This window comes from Globicephala melas, chromosome 5 (assembly GCF_963455315.2).
Source record: "Globicephala melas chromosome 5, mGloMel1.2, whole genome shotgun sequence".
Classification (NCBI taxonomy): Eukaryota; Metazoa; Chordata; class Mammalia; order Artiodactyla; family Delphinidae; genus Globicephala; species Globicephala melas.
In genome coordinates, this window is record NC_083318.1 from 52212124 (window position 1) to 52226209 (window position 14086).

Sequence of the window (14086 nt, forward strand, 5' to 3'; positions counted from 1 at the left end):
GAGAGAAAGAGAGTGGAAGAATGAATACCATCCAACTGGAGAGTCTAGCAGATAGTTTGAGCCATAACTTTGGGACCATTAGTATAAAGAGAGTAGATGGAGAAATGTAAGTAAACGAATTTACACATAATGAGAATAATGGTGGCTGGGAACAAAACCTTGGGGAAACATTGACATTTCAGGTGGCCACATGAATGAGGAAGGATAAGTAACTTGAAAGGAGGCTGGCTGAGAAGGAGCTGCCAGTGACATAGGCAGGGAACCAGCAGAGAGCTCAAGGCAACAGGAAGGAATGTCAGATGCTATCAAGAGAAATAGCGCTAGAAGGACAGAAAAGAGGCCATGTTTCCAGGCAATACAGGGGATAGAAGAACAAGTTAAATGACATGAAGTGGAGATGGCCAGGCCGCTGCAGACCATGTGACTCTCAATAAGATGCTCGAGATGGTTTCTTTTTTTTTTTTTTGCGGTATGCGGGCCTCTCACTGTTGTGGCCTCTCCCATTGCGGAGCACAGGCTCCGGACGCGCAGGCTCAGCAGCCATGGCCCACGGGCCCAGCCGCTCCGCGGCATGTGGGATCTTCCCGGACCGGGGCACGAACCCGTGTCCCCTGCATCGGCAGGCGGACTCTCAACCACTGTGCCACCAGGGAAGCCCTCGAGATGGTTTCTTTAAAAAAATCAATATCATTATTTTTAATTGTGGAGGAAGTTCTAGATTAAAAGAGGCTAAAGAGACTCAACAAAAACCATGCATTTGATTGGATCGTGGTTCAGGAAAACTTTATTAAAAACTCTAAAGTTAGCTGTGTGAATATCTGGAATTAGAGTCTTCCAAAGGAGAGGAAACAGTCAATGCAAAGGCCCCAGAGCAGCCCTGCCTGGCCTTTTTAAATTTTTTACAGTTGTACATTTTATTGAGTACTTGTTATGTACTAGCTACTTTCATGCCTTTTTTTTTTTTTTGGCTGCATTGGGTCTTAGTAGCGGCACGCAGGGTCTTCGTTGAGGCCTGAGGGATCTTTCGTTGTGGTGCAGGGGCTTCTCTCTAATTGTGGTGCGTGGGCTCCAGGGCACATGGGCTCTGTAGTTTGCGGCACACAGGCTCCCTCGCTGAGGCACGCAAGCTCAGTAGTTGTGGCGCGCGGGCTTAGTTGCCCCATGGCCTGTGGGATCTTAGTTCCCCGACCAGGGATCGAACCCACATCCCCTGCATTGGAAGGCAGATTCTTTACCACTGGACCACCGGGGAAGTCCCCTGCTTGGCCTTTTCGAGGAACAGCAAGGAGCCAGTGTTGCTAGAGGAAGGTGAAAAAGTCGTAAGAGTGGTAGAATGTGTAGGCTCGTTGTAAAGATTTTGGACTTGAATCGATTTTCCGCATATTAAGTTTAAACTATCTATTTGATACCCAAGTGGAGATGTTGAGTAGGCAGCTGGGTACACAAGTCTGAAATTCAGGAGAGAAGCTAGGAAAAGGAGATTAAAATGCAGGAGTCATCAGCATATTAGATAATTTCAAAACCAGGAGACTGAATGAGGTCACCAAGGGAATGAACATAAAGAGAAGGTCCAAGGAGTGCACACCGGGTGCCCCGATGTAAGAGGGCAGGAAAAAGGACGGACCGGCCAAGGCGGCTCTGAAGCACTTGCCAGGGTGGAGGAAAACCCAGAGAAAGTAGTGGGGTGAAGCCAAGCGAGCACAGCGTCTTCTCCAGCAGGAGGTGCTGGACCCCTACTACTGGTGGGTCAAAGACGAGGCCTGAGACCTGGGTTTATCACATACAGACAGAGGGACCACTGACCTTGACCAGCTTTGGCAGAGTGACGGAGGCAAACAGCAGACCTGCCGGGGCTCAGGAGAGACTGGGAAGGGAGTGACTGGACACAGCGAGTACGGACAGCTGAACAGGGGATGGGGTCGCAGCCAGAGGGGAAGGGGGTCAAGAGACATTTTTGGCTTTTGGGGTTTTTTTCTGTTTTTGCTTTAAGATTGGCGACAAAGCTGTATGCTGTTGGGACTGAGGGAGTGAATGAGCAAGTAAGTGAGTGAGCTGGTGCAGATGCAGGGCCAAGCGAGGGTTCCTGCCATAGGGGAGAGGTCTGAGCAGGCTTAGAAACTGAGTCCCAGGTGATGAGTGACGCCCCCGGGAGAGGAGAACACAGAGAGGCTGGGCTGCTGTTCCCCAGCAGCCTCTCTGCCTCTACTGGTCGTGTCCTCCCCTCCCGCTGACACCAGAATCTGGCTTTTCTAACAGCCGCTTTGCCTGGAGCCCAATTAAGGCAAAGATACAAATTCGCTGGCCATGGCCCCATGAAGTCTGGCCTCAGGGCTGCAGCCCATTTGGAAAACGTTTTAATTTCATTTGTGTGTTTTTTCAATTTGATTATTAAGTGCTGCTTGCACATGGACGGGGGGGGGGGGGAAGGCCTGTTTTTATTCCCTGATTCCCCTTCCCCCCTGGCCTGCGTGCTTCCCTCGTGAGTAATGGGGAGGCTGCTTTTCTGGAACGCAAGGGAAAACTTCCAGCAAATTGCAAAAGCATGTTTCTTTCTTGAAAAATCCTTTCACACTTGTTTTTTACTCCGTTTGTGAAGTTCATGAAAAGCCTCCATAAATGTACTTTAAAAGGCCTTAACTTTCTTTGTTCTCCTTGTGGAACTTTCCCTCTCTCTCTTATGGGGGTATGTAATTTAAAGGGATAATAAACAAGACATAAAGCCAGAGGGGTGAGTGGTGTGACGAAGGGAATGAAACAAACTTTAGAAATGTCAGGGGTTTGCAGGGAGGGGGAAATTCCATCTGCATATTCAGGAGGTAACAGCCTAGCACTTCCCCGCGACTTCTTAGAGTTGTTTCTAAAGTTATTAACATTTAACACACGACCAACCAGGGCAGCAGGGTAGACGGAAAGAGCAAAGGAATAAAGGCCCAGGAAGAACGACAAATCCTTTTAGACACATTTCAGCGTGCTGAAATATAAGGGGAGCAGGAGGTGTAAAAATTTAAAAAACAGTGTTGTCAAGAATTTGCAAAGAAGGTTCTCGCCTGAACACTAGAGCCGTGTGGCATCCAGACAGAGAAATACCGACGGTCCTTGAAGGGGATCGAGGCCATATAAGGAGTTCCCTCTGCAGAGAGAGACAGCATTCTGGTTTGGGTCCCTGTCAGCCTGGGAAGCTTTCTGAATATGGGCAGGAGGAGGAAGGGGCAGAGAGGTGGGGCTTCGCTAGCCTCGGCGCCGCCCTGGTGGCCACCCATGGGGCCGGGCGAAGTGCTGTGGGCGGTTTGGTGGGCAGGACTCAGGGACTGGGGCCTGCGCCTTAGCCAGTTACCGTGCAGCTCCCTGTTGTTGGTCTGTCCCCAGTATCTGAGTTCATCTAGGGCGCCATGTCTGATGTATCTGCCATTAGTCTCTTGGCTCTGAAGTTGGCAAAGCGAAGATGGAGGCCCTCCCCTCCCCACTCCCATTTCTCTCTCTGTAGCACCTGCTTTCCTCCTGGATGCCCTTCACCTCGTTTCCCTCTCTCACCCACCAGCTGGACTCCTGAGAAGAGATCAAGAATAAGCAGGGAGCTGCATCATGACAAAGGCCTGAGATAGAAAAGTTCCAGCTCCGGGACAGCGACCCAGCCTCAGTTAGTGGTGTCTGCCTGGGGTTCTGGGAGGTGCCAGTGGGGCTGGTGCCCATGGCCATGTAAGTGACAGGCAGCAAGAGCCTGAAATCTCCCCGAGCCTCGGGAGAACCAACAGTGGCCCTCCCCGCCATCCCTTCCCTCGGTGGCTGGGTGGGACCCACAGGCCCCGTGGCCCCTGCTCCTGGGGAAGCTGTTCTGCAGACCCTCCTGGCCGCTACCCGCCTCTTCTCCCCAGCTGGCCAGTTGCCTCCTGTCTGTTCCGCCTTGTGCTCGCCCCCTCTCTTTCTCTTCCTCTTTCTGCTCCTGTGAACTTCGAATTCCCCCTCTCCTGCCCACTCCCTTTGGCAGAGAACCAGGGAGTAGTGGGGACTGGACGTCAGTGGCCTCAAGCTTAGAACTGGTTGCCTGCTAAGCCATGGTTTCCCCAAAGGCCCCTCACCACTCTGCACTGGGGGCATTTTCCCCCTGAAACACCCTCATGGGCACTCAGGGGAGGGAGGAACAATGACTGTGTCTTTCTTTGTGCCGGGCCCCATGTGTAACCCCTGCTGTCTCCAAGACCTGCTTTTGTATCCCTATTTCCCATTTTGCAAATGGGAAACTAAGGCTCAGAGAGATCTCCAGAGCTTCTGAGGCCATCGTTGTACCTAACTAAGGAAACGCTTGCTAAATGTATCTAATTCCACCTTCTTCTTAGGAAAGGTCTGGTCCACAGGGTTGCATCGGGGCTATTGACCTTCAGTTCTCTGATGCATTCGCCTTCTGCATCCTTTCATGGAGACACCCAGCTTCCTCCTGCTTCCACTGTCCCTTCCTCCACCCCAATTTAGCATAAGCTTCACGCACGCTGTGGCTCTTTTCATAGTCCAGGCTCCACCAGAACCCAGAACCTACTGAGAGCGAACAGGATTGTGTTTTGACACAGCTCCCGGCTTCCCACGTTTTTCGCCTCTGCCATTTGGACGTGCACAAAGCGTTTGTATGTGCCTGCAACAGAATCGGTTCAGCTTGACAAACCCAAGACCGTCAGCCCCTTTGCAGCGAATCTGCTCCCTTAATTAACCTGGGGGATGGGGAAACTAATAAAGAAGTTTTATTAAATGCAGAGAAAATCAGCCCTTTCCAACACGCCCATGGAGAAGTCTGAGCCAGATCCCTGTGATGATTCATCTGCACTAACTGGTCCTTTACTGGGAGATGAGTAAGAGCAGAGTTTGTTCAAGCAGCCAGGAGAAGCCGCCCCCGCTTGGCCCCTAGAAGGCTCTCTTTAGGGCACGCTGGTCTGTACACACGCTGATAACTGTTTCATATCTGCACTGATGGGCTTAACCGAGCGGTTGCCACACAGCCAGCACGCGCGCACAGCGTGGCCAGGAGGGGGTGTTTATGGGGCTTGTCGCTAATGACTCCCATTTATGGAGCATGTGTGCAGCAGCTGAGCGGGACGGCTAAGACAGGACATCAGTAAGGCCTGGGTGTTGCAGGCCGGCTGCATGCACAGGCTTCCCTAAGCAGCCGCGGGGATGGTTCTAGCACGAGCTTCTGGGGGAATCCAGGGCTCCTCGGAATTCAGGCTTTTCAGTGTGAACGATGCCCTGACGAAGATGGTGTTGCTAGGGAAGCTGCTGGCCAGACTGACTGGACAAGGCCAGTAGTAAAAATTACTGCAGTTATAAGAATAAAAGCTAACATTTATTGTTCACTCGCCTCATGCCAGAGATAGTGGAAAGCACACGTGTATCTTTTTTCTTTCATGTAATCCTCAAACAAACCTATGAGGTTGATACTACTTTTTTGTTTGTTTGCTTAATTTTCATGGTACAGAGGAAGGAACGGGCCTAGAGAGATGAAGCACCTTGCCCAGAGCTGCAGAGTTGGGATTTTAACCCTGGTGTTCTAACTCCAGAGCCTGGTTACGTAAGCGCAGAAAAGTGAATTCTGGAAGTTGAATCATCATTTTGAATCACAGTTACGGCAGGATGGCACAGCAGTTAAATACACGCATTTTGTTATTCGAAAGACCTAGATCTGAGCTTCAGCTTTTTCCAGTTACAAGTTACATAAACTATTTAAGCCTCGGTTTCCCCTATAAAAGTGGGAACAGTTGTAACACCTACGAGTAGGATATGGAAAGCCGCAGTGCCCCCGCACAGAATAAGCCTCCAGTGAATATGTAACAACACACACACCCCCATGCTCACTAAGGTCGGTGGCACCATGAATCTGAGTGTGGACCCAGAGAGGCTAGAGCATGGCTTCTGTGACGTGCCAGCTGTGAGCCCTTAGGGAATTCACAGCCACCTGAGCCTTCATTTCCTGCAGTGGAATGGGACAGTGATAGGACTGCTAACAACAGACCTGATTCAATCAGGGTGTCGGGACCACACAGAGTGGGTATGAGGAACCTATTCTGCATCTTCCAAGGCACTGGAAATGCTACTTGTTGTCTTTGGAAACCCTGGTTGGATTTCTCCCTTTTGAGCACAGTGGCCCGCACATCGCACATGGTTACAAGCAGTGAACGAAACAGAAACCCGACCTTCGAAGTTCTTATGTGCTCCAGGGGGAAGATGGGACCAACAAAAATAAAGCATTCATTAAAAACAAAATGACATGTCCATATACACACATACTTGTAGATAATGACTTGCAGCCGTGCGGAGACCCAGGCAGGGGCTGCGGGATTTTGCTGGAGTGCTTGGGAAGACATCTGGGCAGCTTTCTGGAAGAAGAGGGATTTGGGGAAGAGGAGGGAGGTCCCCCCTTGAGTGGGAGCTCAGGTTCATTTCCTTCTCATCTCGTGTTTCCTGCACCCAGCACGCAGTAGGTGCTCAATGCATGCTTGCTAAATGAGAACAGGAAGTGGAGAGAGTGGGTTTCAAGCAGGGGAAGTGAGCAAACAGTGCAGTGGTGAGTCAGAGGGAGGGCAGGCGCTCCACTAACTGCTGAAGGCATGAGTTTATTTTTCTTTAGTGTTTTCTGCCAGGGCTTGGTCCATGATAAGCCTGGAATCAGAGAGAGGGGGAGACAGAGAGAGAGAAAGGCGGCATCCTTCCATGTATGTGGTGTTGGTATAGCCCACAGTCACGTGCACTTGACGCTCACGCCACTCCTGACATTGGATCCCAGCATGAAGCAGCTGAAAAATGCCCCTGGGAGCACAGACACTTTTGGTTGCCTGACCCAGAGTTGTTCCCTCTTCTTCTCTGCTTATAACACCTCAATTTTGTTCAAGATCCATTCCTCGGTGGCAGTTACTCTGGTGATTTGTACTGTGTCCGCTGGGCTAGCCTGAAATTGGCTTCCCCCGAGTCCCCCTTCCAGGTGGGCCAGGAGAGAGATCTTTGCCTGAGACCTGGAGGCAGATGTCAAGCCCAAATGGTTGGCGGGTTGTCATTGTCAAAGAGTGGTGGCCAAGCCTGCAGCTGCTTCACCTTTGCCTCATTCCCTCTTTGGCTTCTCCAGTGCCTTGGCCAGATGTCAGCGACAAAGGGCACCAGCTTCTCCTGCAGGGCATCCAGGTGGGGGCCATTAGAACCCATGAAATGGGTTCCAGTCCATCCTTGCAGGGGCCAGCTTGTCCTTGCCCTCTCCCACAATACATCCGTCTTCCCTCCCCCACTTCCTGCCCTGTGGACTTTGAAGCTGCACGTCAGATGCAGACTACAGCCCATAGAGATGAGTTGGAGCTCTCACAACTGCAGAAGTTCCAATCCCTGCAACAAATTCAATCCCATGTTTACATGGAACCCCTGAAAGGTGGTTCTAGTGCTTCTAGATCGAACCCTGACTGATATAGATACCGTATCCCCAGCTCCAGAGTGAACTCTAGCTGGTCTGAGCCAATCATAGTGTCCCTAGTCCCCTTGCTGGTAATAAGTTTAGGTGTGGGCAGGTGACCCAGTTCTAGCCTGTGACAGGAACTCCAGTCGGAGGCTTCTGGCAAAGGCTCCCTTGATCTGAAAAAGAGACACACAAAAAAGACGGTGCTCTTCTCCTGCTGGACGTTAACTGGATATCATGGTTGGAATTGAGGCAGCTGTTGTAACCATGCTGGGGCGTTATCCAAAGAACCAAGCTGAGGATCAAGATAGAAAAGAGAAAAAGAACCTGTGTCCTTAACGATATAGTTGAGCTGATGAATTAACCTTCCTCGAAGCTGCCTACACCTGGAGTTCCGGATATGTGAGATGATATATTTTCTTATGGTTAAGTCACTTGAGGCAGGGTTTCTGTTTCTTGCAGGCAAAAACACCCTAGTCCAATTCCCACCCCCAAAAGAAGCCCCAGATTTTCTTCTTGCAATGGATCCCGAAGTTTCCATCTACCAGGAGCTTTTCCAAAAGGGAGGTGGGCAGCTTGGAGTGAACCTGGTATCTGACCTCCCCATGCTGGGTCTTCTCATCAGAGAAAATGAACAGGAACACATCATCAATCCATAGAGGATTTAAAAGTAAACCATAGAATTCAGGATTATCAAAATGATTTCCAGATTATAGTCCAAGGAAGAATAGGTTAAGGTTAGAATTATGGGAATCACGATAATCAGGTCTACCAGTAGGATGCAAGTAACAGAAAGCCCAATTCGAATTGGCTGTACCATCATGCCTGCTTTTTACCTTTCTTCTCTCATCCCTCAGCTCACCCTTTTGCTTTGTGATGCTGGAATGGTACCCCGCAATCCACCTGGTGAGGTTCTGCCAATAGGACGCGCTAGAGGAATACTGGGAGGTGAGAGGAAAGAATGACTTCATTTCTGTCTTTCAGTTCCTGGTAGTGTCTCTCCAGCAAGAGTAGACAGTGGGCTCCACTTCCCAGCTCCTTTTGACACTCCCAGAGCTCCCTCGCCACGTCCCTGTAGAGGGACCAGAGCCTACCATCAGCCATGGCCTGGGGAGGGGCTTCCTCATCCACTGGGCCATGTGCTCTGGGGCATCAAAGCAAGCTTTCGTACCTCCTTGGGGATGTGAGCACCTATCCAATCTTTCCCTCTCCTCAGTGGTCTGAGAACTTCAAGGAACTGAGCGTGAGCAATGCAGCTTCCCCCCAGGAGCCAGCACCAGTTTCATGAGACCCCCTTCCAAGGTCCTAAGCTCTGGTAACCACCCTCCCACCCTTTTTTCCGCTGACCTCAGGCGTTATTAATCTCTGGGTTACCTCAGCATCCTCTCTTTAATGTCCCACTTGGGTAACAAATTTTTTTATTAAGTCCCTGTGTTTTGAAATATCTGGTGTGGTTTCTCTTTTCCTGACTAGACCCCAACTGATAGAGTAAATTTATTGGATCATGTAACCCCAAAGTCCAGATTGAGAACAGTCACCAGGCACAATTGGTTCCAGAGGATCTGAATCTTATTAGGGCTCCTTTCTGTTTTCTAACATTTTCTCAGCGCTGATCTCTTCTGTGTGTGGAATGTTTTGAGGATGGCTACCTTCCAGGTAGCAGAAATGGCCGTAGCACCTTCATTCCTCATAGAGATAAGCCATACTGCCTGTGAGAAAAAGAGAATGGCTTTGTCCCCAGTTTCTAAATTAGAGCCCTGAACTTCACTTTGCTTGCACTGGCTTTGGCCATTTGCCCAACACTGAACCAATCACTGTGGCCAAGGCCTGGGTCCACTGATTAGCTAGATCACATGTTCTCTTCCTAAAGCCAGGTAGTGTCAACTTCTGTGGAGATCCAGGGCCCACCAATGGAAATCGGGGCTCCTGGGAAGTGATGGACTGATGCTGGTGACATCATCTGATGCCTGTCCCTGGCACCTCATCTCTGATTGTCCAGGACAGCCCCAATTTCATATTTCTCCTGCTGCTTTTGTAAATAAGATACCTTTTAAAATATTAAACCAAATATATAATGATGACTTTTTAGATATGATACCAAAGGGATGCTCCATGAAAGAAATAATTGATAAGCTGAAATCCATTAAATTTAAAAACTACTCTATGAAAGACACTGAATGAGACAACGAGTCACAGTCTGCAAGGAAATACTTGCAAGGGCACGTGTGAAAAATACTACTATGCAAAATTTATAAAGAGCTCTTAAAACTCAACAATAAGAAAACAGGGGCTTCCCTGGTGGCGCAGTGGTTAAGAATCCGCCTGCTAATGCAAGGGACACGGATTCGAGCCCTGGTCCGGGAAGATCCCACGTGCTGTGGAGCAACTGAACCCGTGCGCCAAAACTACTAAACCTGTGCTCTAGAGCCCGCGAACCACAACTACTGAGCCCACGTCTACAACTGCTGAAGCCCACACGCCTAGAGCCTGTGCTCTGCAACAAGAGAAGCCACTGCAATGAGAAGCCTGCGCACCGCAATGAAGAGTAGCCCCCGCTCACCTCAACTAGAGAAAGCCCAGGCACAGCGACGAAGACCCAACGCAGCCAATAAATAAATTAATTAATTAAAAAAAACACTTTAAAAAAAATCAATAAGAAAACAAACAACCCAATCCAAAAAATGGATTAAAGACCTTAACAGACACTTCACCAAAGAAGATACGCGGATGGAAAACAAGCATACGAAAAGATGCTCCACATCATATCATGTCACTATCAGAGAAACGCAAATTAAAACAACAGTGAATACCCCTACATACCAATGAGAACGGTCAAAATCCAGAACATTGACACCAAATGCTGGGAAGGATGTGGAGCCACAGGAACTCCCATTCTTTGCAGGTGGGAATGCAAAACGGTGCAGCCACTTTGCAAGATAACTTGGCAGTTTCTTACAGAACTAAACATACTCTTACCATAAAATCCAGCAACTGTGCTCATTGGTATTCACCCAAAGGAGTTGAAAACTTACGTGCACACAAAAACCTGCACACGAGTGTTTAGTGCAGCTTTATTCATAATTGCCAAAACTTAGAAGACACCAAGATGCCCTTCAGTGGGTGAATGAATAAACTGTGGTACATCCAGGCAATGTAATATTATTGAGCACTAAAAAGAAATAAGCTATCAAGCCATGAAAAGTCATGGAGGAACCTTCAATGCATATTACTAAGTGAAGAAGCCAACCTAAAAAGACTACATACTGTATGATTCCAACTTTAGGACATTCTGGAAAAGACAAAACTATGGGGACAGTAAAAAGATGAGTGATTGCCAGGGATAGGAGGGGAGGGATGAAAAGGTAGAGCACAGAGGATTTTCAGGGCACTGAAAATACTCCCATGATACTATAATGGTGGGTACACGTCTTCAAATATTTGTCCAAACCCGCAGACTGTACAACACCAAGAGTTAGCCCTAAGGTAAACCATGGACTTTGGACTTTGGGTGACAATTCGCCAGTGTAGGTTCATCAGCTATAACAAGTGTACCATTCTGGTGGGGCACGTTGATAATGGGGAAGCCATGCAGGTGTGGAGCAGGGGGGAAACAGAAAATCTCTACCTTCCTCTCAAATTTGCTGTGAACCTAAAACTGCTCTGAAACATTAGTCTTTAAAATAAATAAAATAGAATATGTACATCCAAACATAACTGATTTCTATTCCTTTTTCAAATATCTTCACAAATAAGAAATAACCCTTTGGTTAGCCTGTGTCTCAATTTAGGTTTCAAAAGTGAAGTTCCGAAGGGCCATGAGGCAAACACAGACCAAGGGGTTCTGAGCCCCAGATAAGTTGTCTCCACGCCTTTGTGGTCAGAGAAGTGATAAGAAAGATGTTGATCAACCAGAGTTTCCAGGAAATACTTTTCTATTTTTAACTTACACGAATTCACGTTCATTGGAAACATAACCTGAAAGGGCGCATTTCTATCTCGTCTACAACAAGCTTACCCCAGGCACTCAGCAGTTTTAAAGATAGCAAATGAACCACCATCCTCCAGGGTCAGCTTAAAACATTCCCTAACATTGCTTAGACCCTCTGGTCCTCCTTAGGGACCAAGTTGTTCTGTGAAATAAGACTTTATTGTGTTCTTTTCCTTGTTTTCCTTCTCTCTCTCTTTTATTTCTGATAAAAGAATTAAGGCCCAGGGAGATCAACTGGTTTACCCAAGATCACACAGCAAGGTCATGACTCTAACTTTAAACATAAAGTCATTGGCTCCTGATGTCCCAACACAAGGCCATCTTGTTTCCAGATGACCTTCATTCTCTCTGCAGACCCACAGGAGCTTGGGTATCCTTTCAAGGACAGCATTTAATCATCACAAAATGCCCTACCAGGGAGTAACATTAACAAACACTTATACAGCACTTAACATGTGCAGTTTTCTGAGCCTTTTACAGTTGTTACTTCATTTAATCCTCAAATGGCCCTGTGAGGTGGATGCTATCAGTATCACCATCCAAAGTGTGATGGATGAGGACACCGAGGCGCAGAGAGGCTCAGTAACTGGCCCACAGTTTCTCCACCAGCAAGAGTGATTTCTGGGATGGGAACCCCGGCAGCGGGCTGTGCCCCTGCAAAGCTACATCGTCTCTGAGACATAAAGGGGAGAAAACCACAGTTGTCAGAGGAAAAACAAAGTAAGCTAAGGGAAGGATGGAGGCATACGGGGGAGAGGGGGAGGGGGAAGCGGGAGGGGGAAGGGGGAGGGGGAGGGGGAGGGGAGAGGGGGAGGGGGAGAGGGGGAGCGGAGAGGGGGAGTGGAGAGGGGGAGGGGAGGGGGAGGGGGAGTGTCATCTACGCTGAGCAAGGTGAATCCTTCTGGGGTCACAGCCGCAGTGAATCTACTGCAGGTGCTGCTGTCGTGTCCAGGTAGCAATAAGAGCCCCAGAGCCACAGCATCTACCCCAGGTACACATTCACTGTGGGCCACCAGTAGGTCCAACTCATCTGTGATGACTGAAGTAAAGAACAATCTTTTCTCTTCCCCTGATCCAATCTCGCTCTCAGGGAAGATGCCGGAACACAGAATGCTTCCTTCTACATTCTGTGTAACACCATCGATTGAGCTCCTCCTGTGTGCCTCACTGTGGTGAGTAGCAGACCTTCTAAAATGCATGAAACATGGTCCCTGGCCTGCGGGAACCCGTGCCCTGGAGACAACCCCCCACCAGTTATAACGCAGGTGATACGAGCTGTGATAGAGCAGTGGCTTCCAAACTCCTGGATCGTGCGTTTCTATCATTTAACATTTTCCGGCACATGAGCCAGGCACACTGCACACCCACCTGGCCATCACTCCTCTTCTTGGATGGACCCCCTGACCTGGTGAAAGGGCCTCCACCTCACCAGGCTGTGTGTTCCCCGAGGAGGCTGGGTCCTGAACACAGCTTCCAGCGTCCTGCCGCTGTCGACCGCCGCGGGCACTCCCCGTGACTTCCAGCTGCCCCAGGACAAAGCCCTGCTCAGCATGGGTGCCGGGAAGGCCGGCCCTTTGGGCCCCAGAAACCAGATGAGTGTGCCCATTCATGGCTTCTTTCTTCTCACTTTACCGCGGCCGGGAGGGAGAGCGTGGGGTCGCAAGCCTGGTCACTCACACGCATTTATTCCACTCGGCTCAGCTGGGCCCGAGCCCTGCCCTCAGGGACGTGTTCCTGGCCTCCATGCACAAGCACAGGCCAGTCCCTGAGCCCCAAAACCTTCCACCTGCTGGACCTGCATCCTCATCCTGCAGGGTCCCGGCCCAAATATTAGATTCCCCCATAGCCGCCGCAGCAGCCGCCTTCAACAGAGCGCCCTTCAAGAGATGATCAGCTGGGACTTCCCTGGTGGCGCAGTGGTTAAGAATCTGCCTGTCAATGCAGGGGACGTGGGTTCGAGCCCCGGTCCGGGAACATCCCACTTGCCGCGGAGCAACTAAGCCCGTGTGCCACAACTACTGAGCCTGCGCTCTAGAGCCCGTGAGCCACAACTACTGAGCCCACGTGCCACAACTACTGAAGCCTGTGTGCCTAGAGCCCACGCTCGGCAACAAGAGAAGCCACCGCAATGAGAAGCCCACACACTGCAACAAAGAGTAGACCCTGAGAAAGCCCGTGCGCAGCAATGAAGACCCAATGCAGCCATTAATTAATTAATTAATTAATTAATTAAAAGAGATGATCAGCTTTTGTAAGAACATTATCAACAATTTTCAATGCCAATTTAATTCTTGGTAAGGTAAAAACAAATCAAAGTAGCACATTTGTGGGACAGCCTTGATGAATATTTACAGTTATATTCCAAACATGAAATTTGTTTTTTTAAATCACAACAAGATTTCAAATGTCGTTCAGAAAGAACAATTGTTTAAATTCTCATGCTCATTACCCAATACCAGGCTTCTCTTTGCTGTGAATCCTGGGATGTTCAGAGCTCTTTGTGCTTGGCTCCAGAGCTTTCTTCAGCCTGAGCTGGAAGAGGAAGTTTGCCCTCTTGGTCTCAGCTTTTGTGAGAGTTTGTTTTTGGTGAGAGTTCCTGAGGGCAGCGGAGCAGAGGGCTGGAGAGAGCCAGCGCCAGGTCAGGCTCCTGCTTCTTCACTCACTAGGGATGCGACTTT